The sequence below is a fragment of the Triturus cristatus genome, chromosome 3_2, assembly GCF_964204655.1.
Source record: "Triturus cristatus chromosome 3_2, aTriCri1.1, whole genome shotgun sequence".
In the NCBI taxonomy this organism is placed as follows: Eukaryota; Metazoa; Chordata; class Amphibia; order Caudata; family Salamandridae; genus Triturus; species Triturus cristatus.
This window is the reverse complement of record NC_140584.1, coordinates 1187747290-1187760840: the sequence shown is the minus strand read 5'-3', so window position 1 is coordinate 1187760840 and position 13551 is coordinate 1187747290.

Sequence of the window (13551 nt, the reverse complement as noted above, 5' to 3'; positions counted from 1 at the left end):
GGACTGGACTGTTCCCATGAGGCACAGGGTCAGACTGATTTGCATATGGCGATGTCTGAACTGGGGTGGCAGAGTGGGCTAAAGAACGGTGATGGATTAAACCCACATCAGTTGACTGGGGGTGAGTGCTTGCAATGTTCAACACTCCATCCATCATTTCCTTTGGTTTTTGCTTTGTTCACCATAAGTTGGCAGGGTATGCTCAGATGTGAGTCCCTTGCTCACTTTGCCACTGGATTCAAGCAAGCCTGGCTGAAGACGGCTGAAATGCCAGAAACCGGTCCTAGGAAGCTTGTTTCCGGTCCAGGGAAGACATGGCTTGGCAGTTCAGGCTGGACTGTTCCCATGAGGCACAGGATCAGACTGATTTGCATATGGCCATGTCTGAACTGGGGTGGCAGAGTGGGCTAAAGAACGGTGATGGATTAAACCCAGATCAGTTGACTGGGGGTGAATGCTTGCAATGTTCAACACTCCGTCCATCATTTCCTTTGGTTTTTGCTTTGCCGGCAGGCGTTGAAGAGGGTTAGTGGCACCACATGTCACCGGCTGGTGTTGAACAGGGTTAGTGGTACTACGTGTCGCCGGCCTGCCATATGGAACAATGCCACACTGATTGATGGGGGTCTGGTGCTGTGGTCGCTGCCACGCCCTTGGGGTCACTGCCATTCAGGACTCAGGACACAGTTCCACATGTGGGACCTACTGGGCCGAAGAGGACACCGGAGGAGTATGTAAACGAGAAAGGAGTAATGTCGGCCAGTGTCGGGAGGGCCAGCGATGGTCTGCTGAGGCTGCAGAGTTCATGGAACTGGTGCTTGGAGCTTGCACCGGCACGTGGGAGGCCCTCTTTCCCATACGACGGTGTAGGCAGGTGAGCGGAGCCTCGTTGGCGCAGGAATGACGGGTCTGTGGTCCAGCGGCATGGGATGCAACAGGCACACAGGGACGCAGGCCCCGCTGGGATTGGTGCAGGAGTCGTGGCGGCCTGCGGTGCGCCACCCTGGCAGGCGCGTTGTCCATTCCAAATGAGGACAACGAGTGTTGCGAAGGGCTTTTTTTTTCACTCCCCTACGCAGGCCTAGCGTATGCAGGTCCAACCCACTACGCATGCACATGCAGGGGGGGACCTACCGTGCGACATTTCCGCGTTCTGCAACGCAGCCTGTGGGGACATGGTGGCGTCCACTGCCCACTTCACTCCATGCACCAGCAGTTGTACTCCACATGGCCAATCCCGTGGTTTGCACTCTTTGGTCTGTCCGGCACCACCACGCCACACCTGGCATTGGGTGGGTTGACATTCCTTGGTCACTTTCCGCTCTCGCACACGCCTGCTCCAAGCCTCTCCTCACATCCTGCTATTGTGTGTCTGTGGTGCCATGCCGTGGCTAGGTTGTGTGCGTGGCAGGGCCGGATTCCCAATGGGGTCGTGTTGTCGTGTCTGGTCGGTTGGTATGTTGTGTGTCATGCTGTCTGTAGTTGTGTTGTGTGCCCATTGGCAGTGTTGTGAGTTTCATGACTGGGGGTCTTCTGGTGTGGCTCTTGGCTGGCCTCCCTTTCATGCTGCAGTTAGTCGTCCTGCTAAGCACCAGCAGAAGGCAGGTGTAAAATCCCTGCTGCTACCGCGGCTTATCGCCTGTTTTCGGTTTGCATCGCGGATCTGGCAGTTCGTTGTGAATGTTGTGTTGTGGTTTTTACGTGTGTTTTTGCAGGGGAACGCCTACTCTGCATCTCATTAGTGTTATTTGGTGGTGTCCACCGTGGGGATACATTTTGGGGCAGTTATCGCGTGAGTACTGGCGATGTCTGCAGTTTGCCCCGGCTTGTGAATGGGGTGTTAAATCTATCTCCACTTTTGATGCGTTAATGTGGAGATGAATCTGAGACGAGTCCTTGTGAACGTGGCCCATAGGCAGGCTCCCAGTCTTTCCAAGTGCCAGAGGAGGTCCAGATACATCTGTCTTTGAGACAAAAGTCCTTAAATCACCTGGGTGAGCAGGCAGGGCCAGAAAGCTGATTTAATGTCAATCTTCCCCATCTCCGCCCCTAACCTGCATTTTCTCACCTTCTCTACTATGTCAATGTTGGGGTGTGTTATCGAGCATTCATGCTGGTCAAAATAATCATTCACTGATCATCCACCTGCCAAGACAGGTGATAGTTCAGTCTAAATTGCCCTTTCAGCGTTCTTGGGCAGGATGCACAATGCGGAAATGATATGATTCATGTGTGTAATGCAATGAAAAGACCTGGCATCATGGACATTCTAATTTCCTCCATGAGTGCCAGTCTGCCTGACCCTGGGCAGTGACCACCAGAACATTCCATAGGGTGATGTTTCCCACCACATTTTGAGCTCTTGTGCACCGACATGGGACCCGCTAGCTTGCTCCGCTGTTAGAGATGCAGTATGATCCTGCCCTGGAATCGGTGGCGTGACATTCGTCCCTGCAGCCCCCTGCTGTGCGAGGGGCCCCTGAGCATGGGCGGGCGGCCACTGGCCTGAGAGCTCATGACTGGGTCCGAAGCATGGGGGCCCCCACTCCATATACTTTACAAGGGGCCCCCTCAAGTGTCATTGCTCCACTGCCTGGACTTGCGTTGACCTCCTGTCCCTCCTGGGGTGGGGGCCTGAGAAGGCCACACATCACAAAGGCTGCGGGCATGCGCAGATGGCACCGGGCGGGTGGGATCATCATGTAGCGACATATTCCTGATGATTTGCTTGATTGTAGACTTCCTCTGTCCCAGAATTCCTAATCCTATTAAAGCCATACTAATCCTCCAAATCTTAAATCATCAGTCCCTTACCACTCCCAAGCACTTGAATGCGCCTACACTTTTCACTGGAAGTTTCCCCAGTCGAGTCGGATGCATGCACAGAGCACTGCGAAGCCCCTTTGGGGTCTGGACTCTCGGCCTGACTAGATTGTTCCAACACCGGATGGCGTTAGGTCAGATGGGGCGAATCCGTGTTCTTGTAGTGGATTAGTGCTAAAATGGTAGAGTGATGGGATGTTATAAAAAATATGAACTATGGATTGCAATGAAGCTCACCCCACACTGACTTTGCAGTCTCCATGGTTTCCTGCGCTGAAACTGGCTCTATCAACCGTTGAGTGTGGGGGTGCGCCAGATCTTTGGCTTCTACTAGTGATGCCGCCCCATCTTCTATTGATCCGCTGCACATTTGAGACTTGGTCAACATTTCCTGATTTTGCTCATTATTGCATTGTTCTTGCGTCTGAGTGCCCTTATGGCAATTGACTCTATGGGGCAGATTTACAATAACTGGCGCATCCCTGCATTTCAGCAGGGATGCGCCAGTTATTGTGCGTCACGGCTCCGCCACCATGGATGCGCCGCATTTACAATGCGGCGCACCATGGGGCAAAAACGGGCAGATGCGTGACGCATCTGTGCTATAAAGGCGGCGCATTGCTGGAGTTGCGTCGCAAGCGCGACGCAGCTCCAGCAAGGCTCTGGGGTGCCCTATCGTTACAATGCTGCGTCAATCCTCACGCCTGATTCAAGCAGGCGCAGGGTTTTGACGCAGCATGGGCTCAAAAGTGACTGAGTGAAATCTTGTAGATTTCACTCAGCCACTTTTAGGAGGCGTTCCTGCAACGGAACGCCCCCCCCCTGCGCCGGAACGCCTACTTCTGGCGCAGGGCTTTACAACGGGACGCATCTCCCAGATGCGTCACGTTGTAAATACCCCGCAGCCTGGCGCTGGTTTTGCGCCGCCGCTGCGTCACAAAAGTGACGCAACTGCGGCGTAAAAGAGGTGCAAGGCACTTGTAAATCTGCCCCTTTGAGTCAATGCTGCGTTCGCATTTTTCTCTTTTCTCTATTGCACTTTAAATCTTAATACATTTTCGAGGTTTTTCCTTCAGCTCTGGTCCCAGACTCCCTTTTCGGGTCAGTCATTTGCATTGAATGTATTTTTGAAAAGCTGTTTTGAATCTTGTCTCTGGGACACATTTTCTCATTGGCCTTGAGATGGACACCGCGTCCCCGACCCTTTGAAATTCAGGCGAGCCATATTCACCTGATAAGAAGCCGATTTCACCACATCCGCCGGACCGTTGCATAATCCAGTATCATGTCATCAGTTATTGACACAAGTGCTGCTGAAGGAATGGATGGGTCCACATAACCCTGGGCATGAGGGTTTAATGAGGTGAGGGATTAGTCTTTTGTTTAGAGTACTTCTAATGCTCAGCAATGGGCGAGGACGAGCATCTGGTCATTTTGAAGTTGTCAAGGCAACAAACTTTGGCAAGTTTGGATTTATTGGTACCATTTTTGTTCTCAGTCATACCTGATGTTTCTTGTCTGGTACCTGCAGTGGGACGTTTGCACAGTGTGTTCAGAGGCAATGCGATCACAATCAGTAGCAAGTGTGACTTTCAACAATTTTAGTCCATAGTTTCCAGTTTGAGCAAATAATTCTTTATCTCCTTTTCAAATGCTATATTGGTCTTTGTCAGACAAACAGACGCAGCCAACGCGTGTTGCCCAGAAACAAGGTCTTCTTCAGGGCATCATAGGAAATGTGTACAATTAAATCAGAATGAAACACGCCACGTGCCTGCAACAACTCCACAATTCTTCTTTAAACTTTATTACAAAGTCATCCTGTAGCTCCATAAATCTTGACTGCATATAGTTTCATCAAACATTTAGTAAAGAGGGGTCATCATGAGCAGAGGAGCAGCCATCGTTCACAGGTTAATTCTCAAGCAATTTCACAATAGTTCCCTCACGCCGTTTAATTCATCTGGCTCAACGCGTCTCTTTCACTGCAGTGAAAGAGAACGTGGCGTGTTTCATGAAGCAACTCAGCCCTTTATTACTGTTAGATCAATAAACTAAGTGCCATATTTATGAGAAAGTCATGCAGCTCAGCGCAGCAAGCCGCCATGACTGCAAAAGGGCCGAAATTCGCTGTATTTGAAAGAAAACCTGTGCTGGTGCCGTTTTGGCTGCCTAGCGCCAACGCAGGCACCCTTGTACCATGGTGCAAGGGTGCCTGCGTTGTAAGGAGGATTGTTTTTGTGCAGGAAGGGGCATCTTCCTTCACAAAAACAATCCTAAGAGGCATACTCCTCTATGCTCTATGTGTGCTGCTCTATGTGTGCTGCAGAACGCAGCGCACATAGAGCAGCACACATATAACAGCGCACATAGAGCAGCGCACATAGAAAGAGGAAGGACAAGGAGAAATAAAGCTATTTCTCCTCGTTACGTCTCTCCTAGGAAAGCGTATCTTTTAGGCGCATTTCCAAGTCTACCCCTTTTTGTAATTCTGGGAATGCGTTAAAATCCATGGGAGTTGCGTGGGAACACCCACACGACTTCCCAGGGCAAAGTAGCACAACGCAGCGATTTGTGCTGTATTACATACTCCAGATGGAACTCTCTGCCACTCTCTATCAGAAACACCACCAATCTCCTGGCTTTTAGAAGGGCCGTGAAGACCTGGCTTTTCTATTCATTTAGTAGTTCCTCTTGCATCCTCACCTCCGGCTTTTAGCGCTGGGACATCCCTTTGCAGGACAGCCATGCACTCTACAAATCCTATAACATATCATAACATAACATTTCTAAAGCCACTCAGGGCCACGCAAGGTGGTTTATAAATCGTATTGTGGTTTGTGTCCCTCTTGCACCATGTTGCGACAAAACTCCTTTCTTAAATATGCCCCTAGGTACTAAGGGGCGTATTTACAAGCCCCTTGCGCCACTTTTGCGTCACTTTTCCCATGTTAAAAATGACGCAAAAGTGGTGCAAGGGGCTTGTAAATCTGCCCCTAAGACTTTGAGCTAAAATAACATCAGTTATTTAAATGGCGAGAGACTTCCGCGCGCGCTGTAAACTGCGTCAGCGAGACATACAATAATTTTGGGTAATAAGCTCATAGGTTCCTCATGCGTATCTTGGAATATGCTCTACATTCAAAGTACTCTCTGGTTATTAACAAGGGATTTAAAACAACATTTCCTTCTGCGATGGAAGGGGTAATGTCATCTCGAAGCTCAGCCGCTTGGATTCATAGCTGTTTCTCTGTTTACTGGGAGCATTATCGGCTCATATACGGCGCTGCCAAATTATGGAACGCAGTTACCAGCAGCTAAATTTAGCAGGGAACTATTATGTAACAAATCGGAGGTGCCTCTAGAGCTAATGGTCTATTTCATTCCCAAACCCTGCTCATAATTCAGTCTGAATTACACTTCTATATTCATAGTCGCTCAGTCGCTCCTGCTCCCGGTTCATGTCGTTAATGTGCGCATCAGTCATGTGTCCTTTTATCATATCCAGCAGGAAAAACACCTATTAGTGTCCATAATGATTCATATCCAACAAAAATACATTTACTGTCTGCAACGATTATTGTCTAACAGGGGATGTACACGTCACTCCCTTACCAGGGCTTTTGTGTTTTGGATTTTTTTTAAAGTGAAAACCAATTTCGTTTGACAAATTCTTGCCTTTCTTAAGCATGGAATTTGCATTCTTAAATGGGTCTTGAATTAGAGCCTTCCACCCCGCTTATCCCCGCAGTTAAAGACTTTCAGAACTCATAAGAAGATTCATCCATTTCCTCCAGGGCTCGCCCCGGGGCTGCCATATGAAGTGTCAACAGCCATCGAGTTTCCATCCGTTATCGTTTCCGTGAGGCCCCCGTCCCTGGCACCTGCCGCCCCCTCGATGCCAAGAAGCATCCGAGGCCAGGGTCAAATGCAGATTTGAATTCCAGATTCCGACAACTTCACAAAAATCCTGTTCAAGGGCAAGAAACTTGAAGCATCTGACGTGGGATGTAAAATATTATGGGGCAGATTTACAAGCCCCGTGCGCCACTTTTGCGTCACTTCTAACATGGGAAAAGTGACGCAAACGTAGCGCAGGGGTCTTGTAAATCTGCCTCTATTTATTTAGGAAGCTGCGCACCAAAAGGGACCCGCCGTTGTGATGACGTCAGTGACCGACGCCCACTGCTCACTGCATCCCTTCATCTCCTGCCTGTCTTCCCCCATCATTTCTCAGAGCAGGGGGGTGCTGTATATTATCCAGCCCCTTTATAAACAATGAAGAACAATAAAACAAATATCAAGCCTTCATCAATATACTCATCCACACAAGACATTCTACTTCTTGCATTCACATTCCTCACACTACTACCAGATTAAAACCTCAACATCCAACCCGGCCTTAATTCAGAACAAAATTCTCTTCCCCTCAGCAATTTATTTGTAGTTTTTCCTGTGTTACTGTTAGGTGTCGTTCTGTAAGCACACACAGTCTCTTCACAGCTGCACCACTATTTACTCCTTCACAGAGGGCCAACTGCAAACCTTCCTTCAATACTCTGTTCCATCTCTCCACCACAGCATTACTTTGGGGATAATGCAGCATGGAGTTGAACAAGCTGCCCTTCAATCGCCAGGAGGAAATTGGGCTAGATAGAGTTGGGCCCATAAAGGTGGGCAGCATCTCCAAGTATGTATTTGTGGCCATGGACATGCAGTCACATTGGCCAGAGGTTGGAGTATCTAATGATATCAATACGGCGGCAGTTATCACGTTTTTGACTGAAGTATTTGCCAGGCAAGGTAATCCAAGATGTGCTCTCTATCATCCACAAACAAATGGAATGATTGAGCGGTTTAATAGGACTCTGAAAGAAGCCATTCAAATTGTAAGGAGTAATGGAGAGGATTGGGTCCAAGCTGTTTAGAGACGAGTGGAAGAATATAGATTCCCTCCACATTCTCCCACTGGTACAAGTCCATGTATCTTGCTGAAGAAACGTAGGCCTCATACGGTGGCGGATCCTCCTTGGATGAGAAGCTACAGCAAGAGTAAAGCGATTGTTGATGAATTGATGAGAAAGACAGAAGAGAGAGAGCTAGACCTGCGGGGCTAGAGAAAAAAGAGATGCGCTGGCCTTAAGGCAGTCAAGCTTTTGCTAACGAAGGTGGGTGATGTAGTCAAAGTAAGGCTGCCAGAATGAGTTAATGGAATTTCTACGTTAAGCAGACCTTATGTTGTGACTAAGGTTTTCCAGGGGGCAGCCAAATTGGATAACGGTCGAATGTGGAATCACAACCACTTTATTGTGGTGAAATGCAAATAAATAGTTTGTGTGCTTTGTTAATGGGGTAAGATATTTGATAATGTGCGTAATAAGTCATGACATGTTTCGGTATTAAGTGTTCAATAAGGCCTTATTGTGACATATACTTTCTTGGCCTTTGTTTTTTTTTATGCCAATTCTGCTTCTATTGAGAATTCTAAGTAGAATGTAAAGACCTTTCTCAGATTTTGGTTGGAGTTTCCTTTGGATGAATAAACCTGTTTTATGGACATCTGCCTCGTACATGGAATTTTTGGTAAAAGGACACTTTCACACATTGTTATTGGTTGGTTTTCCAACAGTTGGTGTAGCTGCTAGCTTGCAACAAAACTTTTAATTACAAAAAAATGTCGTAGGGTAGCGTTGCAGGTCTTTTTGCTGTGGTAGCAACAAAAAGAGATGACTGGGCTGTTCCTTAGGACAGGAAAGAGGAAAGGATCACTAGGGAAAAAAAGGGTTCGTGCTCAATGGAGGACAACCCCTGGGTATCCAATTTGTTGGATATAATGGCCTCACACACCCTTGCGAGTGTCATGCTTCATCATCGGCAATGCTCCACGTCGGGCAGGCGGTGCAATGCCCAACGGGCTCACCTACCCTGGTGCATGAAAGGAAAATGCCCCTTTGACTGCTCTTACTGTTGCACCATACAGCAATTGGCAAGGTTCAATAGGCCCCCCAGGGCTCCGGGCCCCGGTGCCACTGCACTGTCCGGTTTGGATTCTGACTCCGGGGCCAAGAGATGTTTCCCGGTTCCAGGTCTTAAAGGTTATGGTCTGTCCGAGGTAGGGGCAACCCTTTCTGTTAGGCACAGTGCTGCTGCCAATGAAATGCCAGGACAGACAGTGCCTTCCAGAAGGAGTCCCAAAGAGGAAAAACCCTGAAGGGAAAAAACCTCTGGCTGCAGTGGATACTCGAAGAGCACAGATAACCAGGTCACAGGACCAGGCACAGGAAAGATAACCAGCAAGGAAATATAAAAGCAGGAAACAGAGAGGAGTCCAATGGGATGAAGGTCCAAAGGAATTCCAAAAGAGAAAAGAGAAGTGCCAACAGGAACGAAGAAACACCAACAGAAGTGAAGATACATTAACAGACATGAGGAGACACCAGCAGGAGCGAGGAGGTTTGCAACGCAAGGAAATGAAAGAAAGACTTAGCCCTTTATATACCCATAGACAGGAAGTGATGCAACAGGAATTGAGCAGTCTCCATCTTGGATTGGGAGATATTGGTGAAAAAGATAGGAAATTTGTCATATTAGAATGTTGAAAGAAAACCCTGCCAAAGGCATTCTGGGAACAAGGCTGTGGGATCATGAGAAGAAGATATGCTGCTGCCCCTGCGGCCCCAACCCCTGTTCATGCCCACTCCCCGCCTCCCAGCTGCCGTCCCTCCCCTACTTAATGGCTGCTGCTGCGGGGCAGCGCTAGTAAGACCTCTGACCCTGGTCACTGCCTACGCTCTCCCCACAGCTCCGCTCCACCTGCATTGCCACTGAGCCCTCCTGCCCCCTCAGGGGAGGTGTTCGAGGCCACTGTTGGCATATTCCTCCTGTGTGCTCTGTGCTCTACCTCCTTGCTGCACCCGTAATTGCTGGCAATGTCTGCTGTTTTATTTTACTTTTATTTTGTCTTTTCAGTGTGTCATTGACTCATTATTAGTTATTGTTCAGCGTTGTAGTTATCGTGCCCGTATCTCCCTGCTCCCTTCCTGCCGCTGCTGCCCCTGCGGCCCTGACCCCTGTTCACACCCGCTCCCCGCCTCCCAGCTGCTTTCCTTCCCCCCTCCCCTACTTAATGGCGGCCACTGGCCAAAGGCGTGCCTAAGGCAAGCCCGTCTGCACCCGTCCGTGACCTGACCGCGACCAGCGCCAGGGACCCTGCAACTCGTCCCCCCTCCATTACAGCACAGCTACCCTCCACACACTTAACACCGGAAGACGCAGAGACTGCCTCCAATCCACGCCTAACACGACCCCACCAACCCCTGCCCACCTCACATCTACCACAGAGCCGCCATCGCTCCAGAACTACAAAGCACCATCAACACCACCTTCAAAAAAGGCTCCTTCCCAGATGAGTGGAAACCCGCAGAAGTCAGACTCCTGCTCAAGAAGCCCACAGCCGACCCCACTGGCCTCAAAAAGTTCTGTCCCATCTCGCTCCTTCCCTTCATGGCCAAAGTTGCAGAGAAAACAGTCAACAGGGAACTGACACGTTTCATCAAAGACAATGCCATACTAGACCCATCCCAATCCAGATTCTGAAGCAACCACAGCACCAAGACCACCCTACTCGCCGCCACAGACCACATACGCAACATCCTGGACCAAGGCCACTCTGCAGCCCTCATCCTACTCGACCTCTCAGCAGCCTTCGACACCGTCTCCCACCACAACCTCCTCGCCAGACTAGTGACGCCGGCATACAAGGAACAGCCCTCGGCTGGATTAAGTCCTTCCTCACCGGAAGAAGCCAAAAAATCAGACTGCCACCCTTCCTCTCCGATGCCACAGAAATTACCTGCGGAGTCCCACAGGGGTCATCCCTGAAACCAACACTCTTCAACATCTACATGGCCCCCCTCGCCACCATCGTTCGCCAACACGACCTCAACATCGTATCCTACGCAGATGACACCCAGCTCATCCTCTCCCTCATTAAAGACCCCACCACCGCCAGACTAAACTTCTAGAAAGGAATGCAGGACATCTCAGTCTGGATGACCAACAGTTGCCTAAAGCTCAACACCGAGAAGACAGAAGTCCTTGTCCTTGGAACAACCCCCTCAGCATGGGACAGCACCTGGTGGCCGACCACTCTCGGCAGCCCACGACCCCCTCAGACCACGCCAAAAACCTCGGCATCATACTCGACTCATCTCCCACCATGAGCCGATAGGTCAACGCCATCACCTCCAGCTGTTTCAACACCCTCTGCATCCTCCGCAAGACCTTCAAATGGATCCCCCACGAGTCAAGGAAGACTGTCGCCCACGCACTCATCACAAGCAGACTGGATTATGGGAATGCACTCTACGCTGGCATAAATAAGTCCCTACTCCACAAACTTCAGACGATATAGAACATCGCTGCCAGACTCGTCCTCGGCATCCCCCGGCACGAACACATTAGCCATCACCTACAAGGCCTCCACAGGCTGCGAGTGTGGAAAAGAGTCACCTTCAAAATCATCACCCACGCCTACAAATGCCTACTCAACATCGGACCCAAATACCTCAACACCAGAGTCAATTTCCATATACCAAAGAGAAAACTCCGACCCTCCAACCTCACACTAGCCGAAACCCCGCTGCAGGAGAGTAGGAACTGCTTCACATGGGTACCCCCACTTTTTGCTGGTGTTTCACTGTTTTTCGACCTTAGTCTGGCTGTGGCCCTGCTAATCAGGACCCCAGCCTAGCTGTTTCCTCTCTAAAATGGTTTCCATATATATTAGGTACATTTCTAGTTGGTTTCTGGAGTGCCTTATAAGCCCCTAGTATATGGTATACTATGTACCTAGGGCATAGGTACCTCAGAGGCCTACCAGGGGCTGAAGCATGTATTATGCCATCCCTGGGAAGCACTCCAAAATGAGACCACAGGTCTGCTACTGCAGCCTGGGTAAGGTGGTGCTTGCACCCCTTTATTGTGGTATAGGCTACCTATATCACTACCATTGCACACACATATCAAACCTATAAGTCACTCCTATGGCAGGCCTTAACAATCCTGAAGGCAGAGTGCCTGGTTTTTATGTGAGAGGGTGCCCCAGCATGAGCAGAGCCCCTCTGCAGCATTCGGAGTACCTCCTCTGATGCTGTTTGTGGTGCAGCCTGACCATATACTCTTAAGTGCATTATAACCTTGCGGTAAATGCTAACTTTGGACTGGCTGCATGGAAACATGTCGTGTTTGGTGTCAAACGTTTTGGAATACTACACCCCCGCCAGTTCTGGCGGCGATGGGGTAGCATTCCACCCTTCAAGAGGGAGAGACATGTTCACACTGGTCTACCCGGTAAAGACTTTCTAAAGCCCTGGCATCACAAAATGGATGCCACTGCCACAGACACGGGTCTGGCCTCCTGCTGCTGACCTAAACTCTGGCAGGGGAGGCCTGGACAATAGGTTTCCTGTCCCAGGGAGGTGTAACCACCTCCCCAGACAGGCAGATGTGTATTGGGGCTGGGCGGGAGCACTCTCTGTTGCTTTGAAGTCCTGCACTGGGGGCACACTTGGTGTCCCTGTGCATAGTCCATTTCAAACCGGTTGCAGGGGCTACCTGCCCCTGCTCTGGTGCGAAACTGGACAAAGGAAATGGGTGTAACCACCCATCTTTCCAAACCCTCCCATAGGTGGGTCCCTAGAGTATGTCCAACCCCCAAACTTTGTAAAAGTATGGGAACCCAGTCCTTGCGACTTTAGATTACCCTGGATGAAACTCTGCAACATATATCCTGGACCTTCGACGTTCTATTTCAACTAGAAAGTGACTCCCCTGCTTGGCAGGCACCAAAGAAGCAACTATCTGGTCTGCAATTCTGAAGCTCCTACCGGATGCTGAAGTCTCTGCATCCGCAGAGGTGGATTTCCAGACTTCCCAGAGGCTACCCTGAGTCCACAGCAAGCTGAGGCCCGTGGCTATCGTGGGTGACGTGGAACCATGACTCCTGGACACCGTGATCTTTTGCTGATCCATCATCTTCCTGGTCTTCCTCGAAGTTGTGCTTTGGGCTCCGAGTAGCCCCTGCCTTGAGCATCTCCAGCACCGAAGATTTCTGGCCTCCACTCCATGAGTGACCCGTGGGCCAGTTTCCAGTGCGACCGCTCAAGACTCCTTCGTGATCGCTAGCCCATTGGCTAGTGGGTCCCCATGAAGGAGACTCCTCTTCTGATTGGGCTTTCCTGGTTGCTCCAGACATGCCCTGACTTACCCTCGCTGGGTGAGTCCCCCAGACCTTGCTGGTCTGCACTGACGTCCTTTCTCTGTTTCCAAGTAACTTGCTGTTGCCAAGGCTTGTTGGGTCTAATTTGGTTGCCGACACCGCAGCACTCGACAGACTTCATAGGACAGCTCGAATCCAGCTTCTGGTTGTCATCAACGCCTCCTGGACCTCCAGACACCCGTCAACTCACCTGAAACACCCGGCATCTGTGGGCATTGGTCTATCGTGCCCTTGGTCATTGGTAAGTGACCCAGACTCTGTCCTCTCTGCTCTCAGGTTCCTTCCATCCTAGATCCAGGCTTGGACCTCTCCGGACACTTCTCCTCTTCACGGCAGCAGCACTTCCTGAGCAGCTTCCATTGAAAACAGCGACGCAACCCCACACCATTTGGCACCTATGCACCCGGCTTCCCTGGGTGAGGTAACTCGAGTACTCTGGTGCTCCCATG